At 37.9% G+C, this 22,522-nt stretch overlaps 1 long non-coding RNA gene across 1 annotated transcript in view; it reads left to right on the forward strand.

Moving 5' to 3' along the window:
- The first annotated feature begins 15,058 nt into the window (after positions 1–15,058).
- LOC106034921 (uncharacterized) overlaps positions 15,059–22,522 on the forward strand; it is a 31,563-nt gene continuing 24,099 nt past the window's right edge. The window contains exons 1-2 of the long non-coding RNA XR_010829613.1: positions 15,059–15,197; positions 15,305–15,386. This is a non-coding gene — a long non-coding RNA (uncharacterized lncRNA). The remainder of the gene's footprint in view (positions 15,198–15,304; positions 15,387–22,522) is intronic.

The raw sequence follows: 22,522 nt of genomic DNA on the forward strand, positions 1-22,522 counted from the left end.
TACTCTAATTGCAAAGGCATATACTGAGACAAGCACTCTCGGTGATCTGTGTTACCATTCTGTGGTAAGCAAACACGGAAGAAGAAATCAAGGGCTGTTCAGGGCCTACAAAAGCTTGCCTGGAAGTTGATCTCACTAATGTGTTTCAGAGAAGAATTAAGATAATATCTGCCATTCCCAGATATATTAAATAATTTAAAAGCTGTTTGGGTTTTACTCTGTTACTTTTAAAATGATGCCTGGGTCTTGAGTGGAATAAAACATCACAGAAATATTTTTTTAAGTTACATTTAGTATAGGAGATGGAGATGTTTCTTTCCTTGTTCTCCTCCTAACTTCTTAGGATCACTTGCTTAGTTGGCTTCTACACCAGCCATCATGCATGGAGTGCAAGCAAGGCTGCTATCAATCAAGAAGGCATGTGCAAAGGTTAGCCTCGGCTTCTGTGTGTTAAGTAATAACAAGGAAGTTATTTCTCTTCAAATTATTAAAACTGATTCAGCCCTCACTGTGACCCGGTTTTCTCAGAAATGATGAGGAGGGATTAAGGTGAGGGGTGAGAAAAAATGTAGAACCATGTCCGTTCAGAAACTACTCTGAACGTGAGAAGGATATTTTGAATTCCCAAGTTCTGCAAATTCCGTTTGCAATATCAATAAAAAAAGGAAACTTCTCATATACTTTTTAATGGGGTATTATTTGTAAGTAGAGAAAAAGAAATGCTTCTGCTGAGTTACGAATGCCAGCTATCTGCTCAATTGGTGGACCTTTTTGGCTGCCAGACGTGACTTTAACTCAACTGCTTCATATTTCTTTGCTGACTCAGTTCTGGAGCATGCCAAATCTCAGTAACAGGCAGCCAAATAATTTATCTGATTTTTCCATTCTTTTCATATTTAGAAAAAAAAAATCCTCCTGTCTATATAGTGGCAATCTGCTTAAAAATTGGAAACAATGAATTTAGATAGATGTTTTTTGGTCATAACTGAAAAAGAACAATAAATAATCACATGGAGCTATTGCTTTGTAAAATTGATGCAACTATACACATTTAAAATTGTACACAACTTTTATATGGTAAATCATTTAGCAAGTTCTTTCATTTACTGCATCCAGCCTCCTACCCAAGTCTCTCCTTGTTCCCAGATAAGCTTTCAAGAATAATAAATACCTCCTTAAGGGGATATGCTTTAAAGCAAATAACCACTGCCAAATAATTTATCATATGTAACCACTGGTCTCCAACCTTAATTACTAGCATTTCATTCTGCTGCTTGTTTAACAGAAGTCAAACCTAACGCCTATTCTCTGTATAGTTTTTTTTTTTTCAAGAGCTTCTTTTCATCATGTATTCAGAGTTTGAACCAGGCTGTTCCTCTTTTGTGAAGAAAAGCATTTCTATGGGACTTTGCCTATGGGACCCTGTAGCAGAGAGAATCCTATTTAATTCTTGGCATGAATCATGTAAAAGAAGTCCTTGTTTGATTCAGGTTCAATAGACAATAGTTGGTAGTTATTTGCATAGGGTAAGCTCTATGCTTAACTTCTGGGTAGTTTGGGTTTTGCACCATCTTTTTCTTGCACCATTTATTGCACCATCTTGTTTATTTCTTTAATTTATTTAATGCAGCAAGATCTGGATGCTGTTTTTCCGGGAACTGAAACAGTTAGAATGAATAGTCTGTCTCTTTGTGGTTTCATTGAACTTTTTTTCAAGGTCATAACAATTTACTAGGGCATGACTGACTGTAAGGAACAAGTTACCAAGAATTCATTCCACTTTTCAAATGGTTTGGCCCTAAAAAAGGGGGAGGAAAAGAACAATGCATTGTCACCGTGTTAATGGGAATCTAGTTTATTTCACTAAGGTTACTGAATTTTGCTCTCATCAAACAGATGCAACTCATCTGATAGAGTGGACTTGCATCAGTGAGTGCCTTCCAGCTTTTGCTGTTTATTAGGAAGGAAGTTTTAAATAGAGCTGATAGTTTGGAAATTTATTTTAAATCCGCTTTGATTATACGAACTATGAGATTTGCTTTACTTGAAGTTTACTCTCTTAAAGTCAAACACCCTTTTAGAGTCAGGGAATATAAAATGAACAAGTATGGTTCTGAGTATTTTCATTGCACTGATGGGTTTAGCTAGTGTTAACAGCTAAGATGCTGAGAGCTGGACTCTATAATGATCTGAGCAATATACGTGGCTGAAGTTTGATACAGTACCCAGGGTCATAGCTATATAGGATCTGGGAAGACTCTGACTGCCAGCTCATCCAGCTGAGAAGTAATAGGAAAGACCATTCTGCATTTCCTTGGCTTCTTGTATCTTGACTTGATGTACGTGAGACAGAACGGTGTTCAGAGAGACACTGATTGACCTCAGCTACTGCCCATGAGTACACAAATGCAGAACAAGATCCACAGCATCAAGAGTTATCTCTAAGCTTCGAAGTCTCCTGGGGCTTCTGTTCTGCTACCGCTGCTTCAGTGATCTAAACGTGCAGTCTAGCTTGTGTAATTGAAAGTTTGTTCTGTTCAGGATCACTAAAGGACTGTTGATTACCTGTGTGCTACTCGATACAGACCTGGGCTCCACAATTCCCTGGGCAGTATACCTGTGCAGGTGTTTTGCACCTATTTCACAGTCCATATGTGAGTTCAGATTTTCATAAGTGCAAGGACTCAACTTCCAGGATCCCACTATTTTCATTTCTTAAATGGACTAGGCAGAAAGCTTCTCTGTAATGTAGAGATGGCAGTGTAGCCCATGTTCTCAGCAGATTGCACCAGGAATAGAGAGGCTTGAAATGTTGCCTGGTCTCTCGCTATGGTGGAGCTGTGGAGGAGGAGCACACCTCTTGGATTTTCCTCTGAAGCAGCAAGATCTATAATCAGATAATGAAATGTTTTTGTAAATCAAGACTAGTGTATTTCACTCAAAGTATATTATAAGAGGAAGCGATTTGAAAACTAGTTACGCCATAATGAACATGCTTTATGTTCAAAGTAGAAAGGGTAGGGCTGCATTTCAATGAGCACTGAAGTTAGGTTAATGGATTGCTTCTCCAGAAGTAGATATTTCAGAAAAATAAACCAGTAGTTTTGTTACTTTTTAAGGAAAACCATTTTGGCAATACTTTTTTTGTTTGTTTGTTTTGTTTGTTTGTTTTTCGTATAAATATAGAAAAAGGCAGTGCAAAGGAATATATTAGAATTGAAGCAGTAGCATGTTTTAGTACCTACAGATGTATGAATTAATTTTAATTTGTTTCTCTTGCTTAAGTAGCTTGAGGATATATCAGAAGCAGTTATTCCATATCTCCTTGTCTGTTCTCCATATTTCCTTGTCTGTTCTCACCAACAAATCCTATAACAACTGTAGGTTCCTGCAACTATAATGATTAAATACATTTACTGGCTGCGCTCACAAAGAATTTAAATAAGTCCAGTATCTGTCTTTTCTTTATCAGAATTCACATACTGCAGATAATAATTTCAGAAAATAAATCACTATGTTCCCAAGTAAAAGATTAAAAATGTGTAAAAAAGTTTATTAAAATAGTCCACAAAACTGCAAGAAAAGTATGAATTGCATTTTGATTTGTTTTGTTTTCTTAGACTGTAGGGAAGACATTATCCACAAAATCATAAGAAATAGAAGAAATAGAGCCAATATAACCTAGATTTATTCCTAGCAGAAAACTATGTTAGGAAATTACAAGATAATCAAATCTCCACTATAAACAAATAGGAACATTCTATGCACATTTTTCTAAAGAACCAAGGGGCAATATCGACAGCATAAGGTTTTACTGGGAAAATGAAAGCAAACCTCTGGAGGACTAGTAGAATTCAATGCTAACTGCTATGAACAGTGAAAGTTTTCCTTAGAGAGAAAAAAACAGTGAAGAATTATGATTAGCTGTTTCCAAATGTGAATACGAAAAAAATAAACACAGAATGCAGAAGGATGTAGTGTGGTAGTAGAAGGTTGTCTCAGATTTCTTGAATGACTTACTGTCTGATTTTCAAAAACTGAGAGAAATTAGTAGAGAATTGGTATTCAATATTGCCTACCTTTGTTTACTGCTTATTTTTATAGCTACTTCCTCTACTTCCTTAAGTAGAGGAATTTATACCCTTCTAGCATTTATAGATTTAGGTTTTTCCATTCCCATTATTCATTCTTTAGAGACTCTGAAAATCCAAGAGGCATTGTGGGCAGTCGTGTAGTCTGAGCATTGTATTAGGCACAGTCACATAAAATGTTTTTTGGAGTAGTACCTGAAACTTGCACCTTCTTGGACTATGGACAGAGCTTTTTTGTCTCCTGTCTGCAAAATAAATGTATTTATACCATACAGGTGCCTAACATGGGCATTGCAGCTGTTGTCCCTTGACTGTACAGGGAGCCAGTGTCTGGCAACCTTGACTATTTATTGGACAGCATGAATTGCACATTGCTCTGTTGAACTTCAGTGCCGAAAGTAAAGCTGTAGGTAAAATACAGCCTTCCATTATTTCAAGGGTGCCCTCTCTCCCAGCGTACCAGGACTGCAGTTCAGATAGCTCCTTCTGATAGTGGAGTCAGTAATCAGCATCTGCAGCAAAGGAGGGAGCATTTATGGTCGATGACCCCGTTGTTAACTGATCCAAGATCAAGTCTGCTGACCTTCAGGCATACTCAGAACTTGTCCACTTATTTTGACTTTCACTCTACAGTGGCTGTGGCAAAATTTTGCTGGAGGCAAATTTTGAGGAAAATTTCTTAGAGCTGACGTTTATTGACATTTTCTGTGAAATACCACACAAACAAGGTTTGATAGATACATTTTTATAGATCTTGAATTAAAACAAAATCCCACACTTAAAACCACAGTATGATATTTGTTATCCTATCCTACTAAGCAGAGTCACATATATTAATTACATACACTTGGATTTGGAGTTATGGGCCCAATGTTCTGTCAAGAGTCCCGCCACGTTAACTGGTATTCAATCACATGTGCAGACAGGGTGCTGAGAGATGAGTTGTTCTCTACTCACTTGTTATTATAGCAAAACCTTCAGTGAGCCATGTTGTGCTCTCTCTGAAGTCCATGGGAGTTGTGTGGAACATGTGGAATAGTATTTAATCTTAAAATATATATATATAAAATACTTGGTAATGAAAATGGCATGTAAGCTCATATGGTGGTAAGTTGGTACCAATGGTATGTAAATTAATCCAAATGTTTATGTTGCATGAGCTGTATTATGCAATATTTATTTTCAGTACATCTTTAAATTTTGTTGTTTTTGTTGTTGTTGTTGTTTTTTCCAATTTAATTTTTAATGGGAACATTACATAAACATAAGCAAAATGTTTTTTTTTTTAATGATTTGCATTCAGTTTAGAGGACTACGAGTGCTGCTAACCGTCAACTGCATATTTATGTATAGAAGTAGTCTAATAAGAAAACTACCTATCTGTCTCTGTGGGAAGCAAGACCTTTTGCCATTATAAGCTAATACTTTTACACATTTAATAATCACATGATGCCTTCTGTAAAATGCTAAAAATTCCTTTTTTTGTTACCTCACCAATGGTAAGATAACATAACACACAGAGACATTTTGTACATTTTTTTTCTTCTGAATTTTAAAGCTGTCCATTTCTATATTATATCTGTCCAAGAACCTCTAAAATTATGGAGTTTAATTTTATACATTGGATATATGTTATACTTTTCATACCACTGTAGGAATCTTAATTTTCCTACTAATAAGTGTTGAATGGTCTAAACAGGCATTCACACCAGCTACTTCACGCAGTACAGAGCACGTTGAGGAGAGCAGTCAAGCCTGTGTATATTAGACATATCGCCAGACAGTGATTCAGGTCATCTGCAGCTAAAAATATAAAGCGTGAATCTCTTGCTGGAGGTCTTAAAAATATTCAGTCCTAAGCTGTAAATTAGTTTTTTTCCAAAGGGCCTTTTCCATCACCAGTATTCAGTTCACAGTTCAGAAAGGAATTGCCTTTACATACAAGTACAGGTAGCAACACTGAAAAGCAGCAGCAGATGTATGAATGGCTAAAGCCAATCCCCCTGGCTCATGTGGGACTGAAGATACTTGCTCTGTTATCAAACATGAAATCTTCATCTCAGTCATATAAGGAAATCAAAAGGCATTTGAATGCCATGTGAAGACTACTTCAGATGCTTAACTTCTATCAAAATGCCTAATATTAAGACACATTTTATCTTTTTCTGTTGTGTTACTGGTTTGGCCATGCTTGCAAGATCATCCAAAAACAGATAATCTATAACTTGATTATTAAATCAGACCTCAACCTAAAGTTAATGGCAAAATTCTAATGAACATATATAAGAGGACGTCGTTCTTTAAAGATTGTGTAAGCTGGTATTAAAAGACATTGATCTCAGTAGAGAACCTTCTTGGACCTTGCTCTTTAGAAAATGCTAAAGCCTTTGAAATCTCAGCCATTTTCTTTTCACTTCCTCAATGTTCCATTTTATTTTATTTTATTTTATTTTATTTTATTTTATTTTATTTTATTTTATTTTATTATCTTCTCTCCTATATTTAAAAAGATCATGACACAATAATCTATCATGCCTAAATTTGCCTACTGGTTTGTGAAAATCCAAATATGTTAAATCTGCTGGCTCCCTTTTCTATCTATACCAACAGTTATTTCATTAAGTACTATGATTTGTCTGAGACGATTTACCTTTCACAAAACCACGATGACTCATGCTTATTAAATTGTTCTCTTCCAAACCGAACGAATATTTAAGATAGCCAAAAATAGCATCTCAAAAGTTCTGCTGATATTGGCTCAGGCTTTGACACACTTAAACAGACTGCAAAGTATCTGCTTTCACTAATTTCCAGATGGGATTTCTTTTTCAGAATAAGCTATTATTAAGCTTGCCTAAAGGTGGCAGAAACTGTCTAATGGCTATTTTTCTTAAGATTTAGTATGGTGTTAATCACTACAACTTCTGAAAATGATCTATTTATGATCTTGGTAACTTTTTCTTCTTTTCAGCTAGTAAGACATTTGCAAGTGCTTATTCATGGTATTTTGAAGTTCTAGATATCTGAGATGTATTATTTTTTTGTTCACAAAGAAAAGGCATTAGAGATACTTTTCTACTTAACTATGGAAGTGAGAGAGCAGCTTTAAAGCCCAGGGAAGACTAGCTGTAATAAACTATTTGAAACACTTTGAAGAGTATTTATTTTACCATCTCCCTTGATGAGTAGAAAATGCACTTGCTTTTAAAACTACATTACTATCCTAAGCAGTCCTCTTTTTTAAAGCTGCTGTTCCTTTGTATTTTTTTTTATTATTATTTTGCTTGTCACACACATTTCGTATGTGTTTTCCCAGTTAGTAAAAGGTTAGTAATGCTTGTGGAATCAGTGCAAGACTTATCACAGTTGTTGTTTAGGCCTTTTTATACAGTGTTTGCTTCTTCCCCTTTTGTATTTAATAAGTTAAGGACTCCTATTTAGTGCAGGCAATTTTATGTAAGCTGTACAAGAATAAGAAGACAAAGCTAGAGTGGAAAGTGAGCCAGCATATGCTAGTCTCCAAGACAATGAAAATTAATGGCTTATGAAAGAGAGAAGTAATGTCAGAAGAATGAATCAGAGAATCAAGAGAACAAAAACAAAGACCAGGAAGGCAAGGAGACCACAGTACAAATGAAATCTTAATGTTATGAATTAATTTTTGTTTGTCCCTACATGCTGTACTGTTCTAATGATGAATTTGCCAAAAATCTGGAGTTGTCTCCAAGACCCTGATAAGCATCTCTAATTTGTGCACTGAAACGTAAAAGAGCCAGTCACTGGCACATACAAAGACTGGAGGCTTCCACTTGAAGTGAATTTCTCATATTTATGAATACATCTTCTAAAAAACAAAATTCACTCCATTAATTTTCTTGTCAACATCACTCAGTAATTCATTGAATTTAACTAGGAAACCCAACAGCATCTCCCATTTCCTCCTTCCCCAGCATTCTCAGGGCATTTTTTCCTGTGCAAATCATTACTATAGAAACAATCTTTCCTAAGGTATTTCAGTTTCAGAAAGCAATGCTATATTAAAGCCATTCTGCTTATAGAACATTTTGTTTCTTATTGAGAATGTCTCATGAAATACTCCATGACAATAAATGTCTTCAAGAAACAGTTTCCCCAAATACAAATGAAATGAGCATTTACTGCTGTGGCAGTATTATCACAGTTCCATAACACTCAAGAAGGTCATGTAAACTTTCATATTACCCATTTCATGTTACATCTAGCTCTATAAGTATGTGCACGTAAATTTGATATGGTGTAGAAATACAGGCTTGGGAAGATTCGTGTTGTATAATTGCTTTCAGAGTGATCAAGCACCATCTTAAAAAGAGGCAGAGGTTTTACCTGAGTTCCCGCAGTACCTAGTTGTTAGAAAACTTCCTTAGAATTAGAAATCCGGTTTACACTCTGATTTTATCCAGGGTTAGATTTCTTGCTCTTAGGCAAGTTCAGTCCTACAGTTTAAGAAATTCTCTTCTCACCCTGGTAAATAAACTTACAGTGAAGTTACAGACAGCAACAAGATCCACATGTCGTTGGCTAACTGATGCATGCTGCACCTTCTCCTCTTTCTTCATAAGAAGAGATCTCCTTTCACAGGGCATTTTCAAATTTTACTGACTTCCTAGAGCCTCTTAATCCTCCTCTCTCTTTTGTTCCTCACTGATACCTCTACATTCCTGCCTGTCATCCCCCTTCAACATATCTCTACCTCCCTTACCTGGTCCCTCTTCTGTCACACCAACACTTTCAATAGCTATCCGCACATTCACTTTCTTCCCCACCTGCCATCAAAATATTAGTCTCCAAGCAGCATCAGGAAGCCTGTTCCTCAGCTTAACTAAAGGTCACCCTTGAACTTCACAGGAAATATCTGTATTTGGGACCTCGGGACACGAGCTGTGCTTGGAACACTGAGAGGATTTTTTGAAATGATTCGTTGCGTTAATTCTACTTGTGTTAAGACTTCCAAAGTGTCTGCCAGAATCAGTAGAAAACACCCCCCTTTCTCCCCCCCAAAAAAAAAGAAAAAAGAAGAAAAAAAAAAAAAACAATATTGCTTTTCATTAGATGTAACAAGCTTAAGATAAAGCGTGTGGAACAGAAAAAAAATAACCAAACGCATATTTTTTGCTATTTGAAAATAAATTTTAAAGAACAAGTAATTGCTGTGATTCTGTTTTCATGAGCTAAACTTAGTTTTGCACCAGTGGCTCACAAACCTCTCTGCCAAGTAAGATGTTCTGAGAATTAAGGAGGAAGGAAAGAAGTCTGTGGTTTGGGAGGAGAGGCAAATCCATTCTCTCTCGGAGGCATCTGAGAAATAAAAGATCCACCATCTTCTGTTCAAAACAACTCTCCAGCTGGATCAGTTCTAAGTGTCACACATTCCAAACGTGTGTCATGTATTTGGAGAGAAGTGCTTTCATGTCTTGAGTCCTCCTGAATCATCTCTCCCAGTAGTGCATCCACGACTGCCTTCCCTGCCCCAGCAGGCTGAAAGCAGCCCAGCCTGGGTTTGCGTTGCCCCAGCCGACTGATGACAACTGTGCAGCGAGGGGAAACTCTGCCTGCAACAGAGACCTCAGCAGAAAATCCTGTCCAGCACGAAGCATCACAAACAGCAAATTAAGAGACGCTTACAGATACAGTATTTGAGAGCCAGAGAGAGGAAATTGTAATAATCGCTCGTGTTTGAGTAATAGTTTGTTCTGTGAAAAAGCTCCGCATGAATATGGTATATAACTATGTTGCAGCAGGCCTGTCATTTGCTAAGTGGGAAGGAAAGAGTTTATCCTCTCGTTTGAGTTTCTCCTTGTAAATTCATGACAATAACGAACAACAGATCACAGTGCAATAATCAGCTTCCAGTGCCCCCACCCTCCACTGGATTTTAAACAGGAGATTCCCCAGAGCATCATGCAGTTTGGTCAGCCTGCACGCGAAGCAAACGCTGCTGTGCAGGTACGGACATGGTTTATAAGATGCTGATGTTCCACTGGGCATGGCAGTCCTTGGAAAGAAGGGGTCTTGCACAGGTAGGGGAAAACTCAGGACAACCCAATATACCCATGTGGGAACTGATCACCTGCTCACAAGTGGAAGGTAAGTGGAGTGGTTTTCAGTGAAGTACAAGCAGCTGCCACGGTCCTGCACTTCAGGCAGAGAACTAGAGATGGCAGCTCAGGAAGTCTGCCTCCACTGGTGCAAAGTCTCGTTTGCTTTCATCTTTCACGTAGATTTTATAAGATAAGATAAATTGAAGGAAAAATGCAGCAATTGGAAGCTCCAGAAATAGTTTATATTAAAAAAGCTCTTTCCTATTATGTGAGCAAAGCTTGTGCTAGATTTCAATTAATGAAGAGTACATGAGCTGTCTGTGACAGGTCCAACATTCTCATCTGGAAAACTTTTAGATTTTATTCCTTTATTTGGCTTGAAACCGTCCTTTTTTTTTTTTTTTTTTTTTTTCTTTTGTTAAATCTTTAACTGAGGTCTGGACCACAGCATAAGTAAAAGGCAACATGCTGGCTAGAGGCCATCATTTTACATTTTAGAAGAAGGATTTGGAGTGAAAACAGATGAAAGCTATGGGGGCCCTGGTCAGATGGCAGTCAAAAGATCTGCAGGAGCCAGAAGGAACAGAGTCCAACATATTTGAATCCTGGCTCAGAAGAAATCAATGATCAGCTGAAACTGCGGATGATGCAAGGAAAAAGAAAAAGAAAAGAAAGAAAAAAAAAACATTCCTTGAGGTATTGCTTCAGCACTTTGTATAGTGAATAATGGAAAAATACCAGCGAGAGGAGATTTTCATAATTCTGGTGTCAAGAAATTCTGTGAAGTGTTCGCATTAACCACTGTCACTCCAGTGATATTTCTATAATGAACAGGAGTCACAGAGGTGCAGGAAGCAAGTGATGGCTCAGAACAAACAAGACCTGGGAAACTAGAAAAGAACAGACGTGTAACTAAAGAGTTGTATAGAAATCTAGTCTTTGTTCAGCACAAAGTGGGAATTAAAGACGCATTTGAGGGAGGAGCAGATTGTCATACACTGGACGAAGTAAGCCATCAAAAAGGAAGAATTTGAGGAGGGCCCTGTTAGAGAAGGTACCAGTGGAGGTCATGGTTTTCCTGGAAGCTTGTAAGTCAGTTAACATACAGCAAGTCCAAACTTGTGTTCTGAAGCTTCCCATGCACATGTTTAGGAAAGTCGTAGAGGTCACAAATCACAAAGGAACATTTTATCTTCACTGCAAAATCTTTAAGAGGTGCAGCCAACCAGTACAGGAAACACTCGCAAGGAACAGCGAAATGCTGGAAGAGTATCTGGAAAGAGACAAAACCCAAACTAACAGCTTTCGTGGTCTGAAATTATGCAGATTAACAGTTCTGACCATTTTGATTAGAATGGTCTAAGTGAGGGAAAAAAAATTTACAATAAATGTTTTACTTCTTTTCTTTTAAAACTAAAAACTCAAGTGATCATGAGACATGTCAAACATGGCACTGGTTCTCAGGTGGATTAGCTGATGGTCCTGCTTGGAGAATCCTTCATTCATAATGGTACCTAAACATCACATTGTATGTTAACTGTATTGCTGTAAATATCTGTATTGCTGTTTTTACTGGCTGTGCCATTTCAGTCAAATCCTGTTTGCTTTGTCATCCACATGTGGTCAGTGGAAGTAGGATATCCTCTTCATGCTCTGGGGCACAGTTTTGCTTTCCTCGCTTAGTACTCTTTTCCGTGTCAATTTGTATGACCGTGAAAAGCAGATCTGAGCCTCACCAACAATTTTGTGCTCCTCAAAAACACCATGCAATGGACATGACCCAGGAAAATAATCTCTAACTTAGCTTTAACTGCAGTGCTTAAAAATTACTCTGAGTTACTTTAAAAAAAAAAAAAAAAAAGGGACTTTGTATCACCTAACTATAACCACATACAAAATGAAGTCTGAAATGTTGTAAACAAGTCATCTGGGCTTCTCATGTGGTCGCTGAGGTGGTGGTGAGAGGAGAAAAGGCTGTGCATCCTTCACATCTCTCAGGATGGGCTGAGTTCCCTGCTAGAAATACCTTACTCCACTGACTTTACATGAGGACCTGGTTCTTCAGGTGTTTCAGTTTTCCTTGATTTGCAGAACTTAGGTATCAGCAAGAGGTGCACATGGGAGATTTGTGTTCAACAACTAGCCTGTACCATTAAGTAAAATGCTTTAAAATAAAAAGTGTCTAACCTCCCCGCAATCCTTCATGCTCCTATTGACACCCAATGCATCATACAAATGATTTATTTTTGAAATGCTGAATCTCCTGCTATGATGTAAACATCTTCTATAAGCTCACCAGGGGGACAAAGAACAGGGGGGTTGAAGGAAGTTAGAGCTGAACATTCATTGTTTCAGAAATTCATCACTAACTAAAAAAAAAAAAAAAATTAAATAGTTTTCCACATGTGCTATTGTTAAACTTTCTGCATGTCACACAGGAAGACGTCTTGTGTTGCTGCACCAGGCCCTTGAAAGGAAATGGAGTAGTTCAGCCAGTCACTTTTCTTTATTCAGTTTCCATCATTGTGTCAAGGTTAAAGTTTGTTTTCCTTAAGGATTCTGAGGATACTGGCTGTAAACAAGCACCCACTAACACTGATAGCCTTAAAAAAAAATGTTTTTTCTTTTCTTCTAAAAGTTAAAGCGTCTGTTAGTTTTAAGACTGAAGTTATAATGCACACTTCAGTCTAGTAGCACTTAGCATTGAATTTAAAGGACATTTCCTTCATTAAAAAGTTTTCCCACAAAGAGAAAAACCATAATTGAAGTCTCTGTAGAGGCATTTTACTACATTTTTCTGGTACTTGCATCTGCCATACCCCCCTACACACACACACATGCACAACAAATGCTCCCCCCACATTACATGGCTCCATTTATCTTGTCTCCATAAAGAGGAACTAAATAATCCTTATTTGTAGAAACAACGTTTGCTAGCAGAAATAAATTAGAAAATTACGAAATACACATTCACAAATATGTAATCATTGGCTAAAATTTTTGGAAGTACAAAAACAAATACTGACTGCAGTATGTTTAGCTTGACATATTTATAACACCAGCACATTTTATAATTAGAAACAAAATAATTTATATTATCCTAATGCATCTGTATTTAAGAATTACAAAATGGTGAATAACTGTTAATCTTTCTTTCTTTCAGTAACATTTTCCTTGTATGGAGGTTGTTTTACAAAGCTAAAACTAGTACACAGAATTTCTCTCTCCCTCATTCTCCACCATCATGGGTAGAATCGTCCCAGAAAAAAATAAAAAATCATGAATATTACATTCTGAAGATCATTGATTGTTAAACTGTATTACATTCTTTTCTATCATCTTCTTGCACTGAACACTTTGAAGACACAAATTGTTATTGCTAGCATTATTGCACCATCTCATGTTGTTTCCAGTGCCTCATAAATTCTGTATATCATCATATCCAGTTCCTATCACTTTTGTCTCATTATCACTGTAAAAGCTGAGAATATAGCTTACTATTTTGGACTTCATTTTCTTCTTTTTTCTTCCTCAGTAATTATTTCCACTACCTGAAACACATGTCGGATGAACGACTGATTATTAAATAGCACATAGTCTTTACAGATACAGCCCAGCCCGGCTTGGGCTGCCCTCGTACAGAGGTACAGCATTCGGATTTTGTGCCACGCTTAGATTCAAGGATCTTTTCCTAAGCCATCTCTGCTAGTCTCGGCTGTTGCAAGGAAAAACCTGGGGACAGTAAACAAAATGTCCACAGAGAGTGCTGAAGAAAAGATCAGGAGACCAAAGACAGCACTGTAAATAATTCTCACTGTTAACTATTTCAGTGCTAATGAAAAAGGCAGTGGTCAGGAACATAATGTGAACATCTGCCCATGGCTGAGAGCTTTTCCTTGTAGTTTGGGAGCTCAAATGGACAGGGCTTGGAGTTTCACCTTCTTTTCCCCCCCAACCCAGGTTAAATATTGACTGAGCTGAGCTTAAAGCTGCTTACCATTTGAGAGCCAAGGGCATTATTAATGCAACAGCTCGCGGGGTCCAAAATGTGCTAAGCACTTTACAGAGATGTAGGGCAAGCCAGGCCTCAGTCCTACAAAGCTGATATGTCAGTGCCAACTTGAGCGAGGAAAAACAAATCTGCAGCTCTTCCCTCTCCCTCCTTCCCTCCAGAACCCATTTCCATGGGCTGCATTTCCTCTCCGGGCTCTTGGAGAACCAGAACACCCATCCACCACCAAGAGCTTGAGGGCACTACAATTCCCCTCAGCATCTGAGTCTTGAACGTGCTTTCCCAAACACAGGCAGCAGTTTTGCAAAAGGAATGGGGATTAGTAGCACCCTGTGGGGCTGGTCACCTGTGGTGAGTATAAAACCACTTCAGCCATATCAAGGACCAAACATGTTTCTGCAACCAGCTCTTTCAGGGTCTTGCAACAGCCTCTTCTGGTAAAGACTGCTGCACATTTTGTCAAGGGGGGGTAGGGAGATGGCCACCTTCATCTTTTACAAATGCATCATTAAAATTTCTGTTTTAAAAGAAGAAATATTGCAGTAATACAAATGCTATTTTAAAAAGCAGCTTGGTGTAGTCTAGTTCCAACTTGTCTGTGAGACACTGGAAAAATCATAGGATTTTCAGAAAACAGGTTTTCCCCTCTCACATTTTCTGTCTCTTTCAATCAATTCAGTGGAAATGACGGCTCAGGGTGAACCAGCAAAAAGTTATTCAGCCTAGATCAGAGGTTAACTTTTCAGCTCCTCTCTCTAATCATAAATAAAGTTTGGAAAACATGTTTTGGAAATAGTATTTTGTGAAGTGAACTTCAAGACGGCCTTCTAGGGTAGTCAGAATTACAAGAACCATCGTGTCATGCGTTGTGTAGGAGAGGAGAGAGCTCATGGATAAGGGATTTGAGGAAGCTTATCAGGACTGCTCTTGTTGCATTGTATTTTGCTGCAGCTGAATTCCTGCTCAGTAGCAGTTTACCAGTTGGGTCCTTCACAAATTGAATCTACGTTTTTCTCTGTAAGGGAGAGGAAAGGGGTAAAAATAATAAATCAAAACTAATGAGGTATTCTTTATACTACTGACATTCATTTTTTTTTCGTCCTGCGTCACTGTTACATTTGAAGGAAGAAAACAAGGAGCGATATTGCATGAGGAAAATGAAGACAGACCACCTGCTGAAAAGAAGGGAGGGAGGAAATCAGAAGGGTGAGTTGGCAATTCCTTAAACATGTGCAACACCTGTGATTTTTAAATTTGACAACTGCACTGAGACACAGAGGGGAAGTGATCTGATTGGGAGAGTGCTTGCTCCTTCACAGACTCGCAAGAAAAGTACATCAGTTATTTTGTCCAGGCTGTGTGTAACACATGCGCATCTCAACACAGGCGCAGACTGGCAGCAACAGGAGGGAGGAAGGCTCTCACCTGTTTTCCTCCCTTGCTTGTTCTGCCTTCCCCGCAGGGAGAAAATTGACACAACTCTCCCTCTCTCCAAGAGGAACTGTTAGCTCAATATCTAGTCAATTAAAATACTTTCCATATCCTTCTCTAGATGCATCCAAAAAAAACTAAGCTATTTTTTTCTAGGTATTAAAATCATATTACCCTGTTTCCTTTTAATCCTTTCCTTTGTTGCTACGTGATGGTTTTCTCTGTCTCCTTTCCCAACCCCTTCCCTATTCCATTCCCCCCAGGATAACAGAGTGACCAGACTGAACAAACGCTGAAACAGACAATACACAGATTGCTTTCAAATGCACCAAAACAACAACAACAGCAAAAAAAAAAAAAAAAAAAGAGAGAGAGAGAAAAGAGAGAAAAATTGTTAGGTTTCTTTTCCTCCTCTTTAATTGTAGGTGTTACTATAACAATATAGGTAAAATATTTTCAGATGGAGGTGTGATTTTTAAATTGATAATGTCTGTAAGTTCAGACAGTGGTTGAGAAGTTGGAACTCATCAGCTTCTGTGTGCTGGAGCACTAGTGCATTGGGCAGAATGAAAAGTGCAAGGAAGCTGCTGTGAGCTGTGCTCACCCATATCACACGTGATTAAGATCACAGATTGCCTTCTTGTAGTTCTGAAGGACGATAGATCTAGAATCTGTCACTAGACTGTACTGAACCTAGTGGGACTTGTTGCACTCATTTTCTCTCTCCAATTTTCTTGTATACTATGGTCTTGTTAGGGTTGGTTTTCTGCTGCTACACTTAACTGCTTATTTGTCTGAGGGTGGTTCTTCAGATATGGAAACTTTAATAAAGTGTATGTCAAAACCATAACATTTTTTGGCGAGTAAACATTTGCAAGAGTACAGACAGACATTGAATACAATGTGTAGCATTCCACACTTAGCAATTTTGCCTTTGATGCAGACAGATAAAGTAGCTAGACAGCCTTCCCCTTACTTCAGAGATGGCGCATACTAACATCTCTGGCTTTAGTCGGGGACGCAGAACCCTAATTCCCCATGAAACTCCAACATTCCAAAGACATCTACGGAAAACTTACAGTCAGGCCCTCTCTTCTACATGACCAAGTGTATAAATACATTTCCTCAAGGCCAGAAAGGTTCCATTATCTCCTATTTTAGGGTATTTGAATGCCGTTCCTGTGCACCTATCTCAACAATTAGCTGATGCTCTGCAAAAGGCATTGCTTTCTTGGCCTCAGATGTGTCTCTCTGTGTGCAGCAGAGGACATTGGCATACATAAGACATAAGAACTGAAACATCAACCTGTATTTTTGATGAGGCAGTGCAGGAGGTTTGGATTTGGGTCTAAGTCCAAGAACAAATGGAATTTATAAGTAGTTTGGGTGAAAGAAAAGCCTTTTCCTTGCAGTTATTTTCTTTCAGGACTCAAAGGATCTCTTTATGGAACCATCAAAATTTCCTCCCTTATATGACAGAGTAGGACTAGAAGCAGAACCTCGGTTGACAGACTTCCTGATCTGACTTCCACAAATACGAACAATATGTATCTCCCCCTTTATATTTGGAGGATCCTGTAACTGGGTTGTGAAGACAATGTGTCTTGCCCTGGTATCTTGCAGACTTTCCAGGAGACTCAATCAGTGAAAAAATGCACTCTGACCTAGGACCCCCCTCGTTTTCACTTTCATAAGAATACCTGACTGAGGTTTAAAAAGTGTGCATCCCTTTGTATTAATTTGTTATAAATTACAGGCAGCAGCATGTATTCTTCTTGTAGCCATTATGAATCTCAGCACCTTTTACAAGGATAAGACATAATGCATTATAGTGTAGAAGGGAAGGACAGTAGAAGCCTGTGACAAGAGCCAACCCTTCCATCAAAAAAAAAACTGATTATCAGTCAATTTTATATTTGTGTAACACTCACGACACCAATTAACTACCTTTCTTTCCCTTATTAATAATATCTACAGTGTGTTATGCAGGAAAAATGTCTTAGTCAAAATTAACAAGACACAAAGCACTAGTTGGATAGCAATTAGCAGACAGTGTCATTGCCATATCTTGCTAATAAGATGAAACAGTAGAGAAGGAAATGTATTCTGTGTGTCTAATGGATGCCGTAGATCAAATAACATCTCAGAGATTTCTGAAGTAGTGTAAACAGAACGACTCCCTGTTGAGATAAGTCATCTTGGATCAATGGTGGAACTGGAATAATCGCTGGCACATAACTGATGCGGAGAAGGGAAAAATACGACATACTGAATTTTGTGTTATCAGATGACTGGCCTCATTTGAGTCTGCAAGACTGTTTGACCAACTCTGTACTAGGTAGGAGACAGACGCTAATGGGGATGGTTTGTTTTTGCAGACAGATGTCTATAGTTCCACCCTTTCTCCCTCTTGTTACCCAACCTTAGCCCAAGACCAACATGATTCAAAAGCAGGTTTCACTTATCTAACACCCACATGTGCTGCTTTAGGGGATGGAGGATTAGATAAATGGTTTGGGTTTTGAGGTCATCTCTGTAACAGGATTAAAAATATTAACTGGCTCATAAATTTGTTTTACCAGGGTAGCGTTGCCTGACTGAGCCTGTATCATTTTTATTGCTAGCTACAGTTATGTTTATTGACAGACAAGGATTATAAAATGATGACACAAAGCAGTAGTTATTCTGGGTTCCAGCAGGAACAATAAATTCTCTGCCTCCAGTTCTGGAAATGTTTCAAGGCTTTTTCTTCATGACTAGTTACTCTATAAAGCCACAGTGTTTTCTTGACTAACATTACTCATTTAGTTCACCTGTGTTGCTCTAATCAATAGAACTGAGATGCAGAAGAAAGTTGTATAATATTATATAAATTTCAAAGCCCTAAATAGACTGAGCTGATATAAAATAATAATAATAATAAATAAATAAATAAAACAACTAAGTTGCCAACATCCAGGGCAAAGTTTCAGCTGTCTAGGGATATTTCCAAATGCAAAAAACAAACCACCAAAAAGGCAGATAAGAAAACTGGATAAACATGAGGAGCTTCAGTTGGAGAAAAAGAAACAAAGAACAGCTACTCTTCTAAATACACAACAATATGACTCAAAACCAAACATGCATCAGAAATCTGTTGAACTCCAAGTCTTCAAATGTTAGTTATTTGCTTTAATGGCATTAAGAAGTTGTAGAACATTTTCTGCCCACTGCAACAAATGATACAGAGATGGACTACATCACTTTCAGCTTACTTCAGATGTCAATTTTTTCAAACCTGTTATCATATTTTCCTTTTGCCCTCCTATTATTTGTTTACATCTTTCCCAGAATCTGAAGCCTGAAATTGGAAATAGCATTCTAACTGAGTTATCACTGGCCTCAAGAATACCTAGTTTTATATAGAATCACAGAATGGCTGAGGTTGGAAGGGACCTTTGGAAATTATCTGGCCCAACCCTCCTGCTCAAACAGGACTACTGAGAGCCATCTAGAGCCTCTTAGCCTTTAAAATGAAAATGTATACATCCCAGTGTAAAAATAATGTCTCTTTTTTTTTTTTTTTTTAATAGTGTCACTCTTTTGCCTAACTTCTAACTCCTTTCCTGCTTTATACTGCTTTTTAACCAGTTTTTCCCCATTTCACATACTCAAAGCTCATCTGTAGCAGTTGCATTTGCTTTTATCAAATTTCCACTGGTTGTTTTTGGAGCATCTTTCCAGTTCCTGGAACTCTTTCCAAATTTAAAAGTATTCTCATCATTTCATCATACAGATCATTGATCAGCAGAGGACTGAATAGAACTGGGATCAGAAAAGTCTGATTTTAAATGCCCTCCCAGTTTGACAACAAACTGTTGATAGTTTCTGTTTGATTTTGTTTTCTCAGCCAGCTGTGAGCCTTCTCTGCAGTGATTTAATCATATGCCTTAATTTGCTTATGAGAATGCTGTGTAGGAGACTCAAGAGCCTTACTGAAGTCAAGATATATCATATCTACTGCTTTCCTCTTATTCACTTATCCTGTCAAAGAAAGAAATTAGATTGGTTTGATACAATTTGTCCTTGACAAATTCTCATTCACTAGACTATTATTACCCTCGAGGTGCTTATAAATTGATTGATTGATCCTCCACCATACAGCTCCAGTTCAAAGAAAATCACTTCAACAGCATCTACTCTGATGTGCAGCTAATTGGGCTCAATTCTGTGGTTTCAAATCTACTTCTGCTGGTTTGGTATGGTCTTCCCAAACAGGCCTCCTATCTCTGAGTCTCTTCAGTCCCAAAGCTAACCAGGTTATATGAGCTTTACCCATGGTACCTCAGAGCACCAGACGTATGAACACTATCCATGTTCAGAAAAAGGCTATACACCTTCTAACTGACCTTTTTATCCTGTACAATCAGACACAAAGTCATTACCTGTTGACAAGAGTGATTGACCAGCACTGGGGTGCATGTTGCTGGGGTGCATGAGCAATAATTTCTTGTCCTTTATGCAGAAAGATTCCAACTAAAGAGAATTCAGTAGATGGAACTATTGGTAAGCAATATTTGTAGCTTATGTAAATGAAGCTGCCCAGAACTGGCTCGTCTCCTATTTTTCCTACAAAGGGAGCAGAGAATTTCATTTTTCTAAGCCATTTGACCCTGAGGCTTACATTTGGAATTCCATGCTAATAGACACTACATAATTATTATTTTAATTAGAAAAGCTGCAAAAATATTCTACTGAGTCTCTTAATTCAAATAGTGTATCTGGCACATAGGGCTTAGTCCTACAATAATTTCAGCGCTGAGTTGTACTGAGCACAGTTGGGGTTTTTGCTCAAAACAGGCTCAATATTTTGGCATGACATCCCCACAATGCAGAACTAGTTTACTGAACAGGCATTTGAACCCAAGCAGACCGAGAATAAGTACTCCATTATTAAATACTGCACATACGACTTCTATGAGATATGATTAAAAGATTTTATAAAAAATGTTAACATGCATAAAGACCTAATTTTATAGTTCTTACTGAGGCAAAACTCCTGCTACAAGCAGGGAAGGATAATCCAAGCTCAGTGTGAGGTGCTCTAGCTTCAGTCATTGTCCTGTTCTAATTTTTGTTTGATCTTGGCCCTAAGTTAGTCTTTGCCATTGTAAAAATTATGCACAGAAATTCATCGGGACCGCTTGACCAGTACTATGATTCCTAGAATCACAGTATCTCAGTTTCCTATTTGTGAAATACAAATAAATGATACTTTTCTACATCAGTGTTTCAAGAGCTGGGACATATTTTTAGGGGTTAGAGAAGTTCTAAAATAATAGTCAATCTATTTCAAAGATAATGCAAAACACTGAATAGGTCATTATGGAATAATTTGATTTGAAGAAACATTACCACTGAGCAAAGTGAAGAGATTAATGGTATGATTTCGCTATTTATTTTCTTTTGCTGTTTGCCGCATATAACAGATAACATTTGCAAACAAATAACAAATAACATTTTTGTTTGTTTGTTTTCTAGCATCTACCAGTGCAAATATATCCATTTACTTAATTTCATGAGCAGTTGAATTATTCTGCCTCCTTACATACTTATGTGAAGAAAGATTTACATGTGCCGTCTTCCATTCAAAACTAAGTGCACATTTGTGTTGTGCAAAGGGACACAGCACGGCGCCTGAGGTGGGTTTCATCCCAGGTCATACAGCCACACGTTACTAAAGACAGCCCTGATACTAACTTAAAATGGAAGCTCCAGAAGTCTTGAAACACAGCACTGCACCTGAAGCAGAAAAGGCTCACCTCTCAGCTACTGGACAGGGACCTGGACTGTGAGGGGCTGGGTTGCTTCCTGTTCTTTTTTATGCAGACCTACCCCAAGTATTGTCCCATTACTGTTTGTATGTTCCTGCCACAGGTCTTCCAACAAGATAAAGGAAACTAGGGTTATATAAGCCTGCAAGAGCCAGAAGGGGAAAACAAGAAGATCCTCAAATGTTCCATTAAAAATTCAGAGCTTTATAAAAACAGGGAAATAAGTTCAAAGATGCATTTCAACTTAATCAGCTATTAATTTGAATATGAGACTTGGACCATATCTTAGTTCTTTGCTATTGTTTAATCTACCTAACAAGTAGCGACAATGGGAGCTCTCTAAGTGCAATTGGCTAAGAACATTGTTCCCAGGGCTGTGAGTTCCCCTCCTGACACTGCCAAGGTTATTTGTGAATAAGAATCACGTTTGCTTCTGCTACATCAGAAAACAATTAATCTTCATTGTTTACCAACCAGGAGTAATCAAAAGCAGTAGGGAAATAAACTGTATTTTCAGGTACCTACGAAGATATTACAAAAACAAAGGAAAAAAGGCTTGCTGCATCTGAGGAAAGCTCATAGACTGCCTCTTACAGGAAAATGAAGGTTTAAATATTTTAGGAACAGTTAGATTATTTTTTAATGTTTCAGTAAAGACATATTTGGTGGTATATGGTACCACCAGATATATGACAAAGATATATGATACCATCAGATATGTGACAAAGTGATCCAGAATACATTATCTGCTTTGGAAATAGTTAGGATCAGAGCAGTTATACAAGCGCAGCTTCATTTGCTTAGGTTACATTTCCAAAGTTCATTTTAGTAATACCAATGGTGAAATTTGGCTCCTTTTTACTAGAGTGGAGGAGGAAGGTATTGCTGAGTAACCAGGAATGTACCTGTAAGGTACTCACACACTGCTCATCACTGTAATTACAAGAATAGATAATTACCTAGGTTTGAAAAGAGTGCAGAAATTAAAAGTTGAACTGCCGACTCTATATTAAATTGGGGGCTATAGGGCCCAAGAATTGGGCTCAGAGGCCCACCAAGCCAGGGAGAGATGAAGGAAGGAAGAGCACCAGTCACCTG

The sequence above is a fragment of the Anser cygnoides genome, chromosome 2 (genome assembly GCF_040182565.1).
Source record: "Anser cygnoides isolate HZ-2024a breed goose chromosome 2, Taihu_goose_T2T_genome, whole genome shotgun sequence".
Classification (NCBI taxonomy): Eukaryota; Metazoa; Chordata; class Aves; order Anseriformes; family Anatidae; genus Anser; species Anser cygnoides.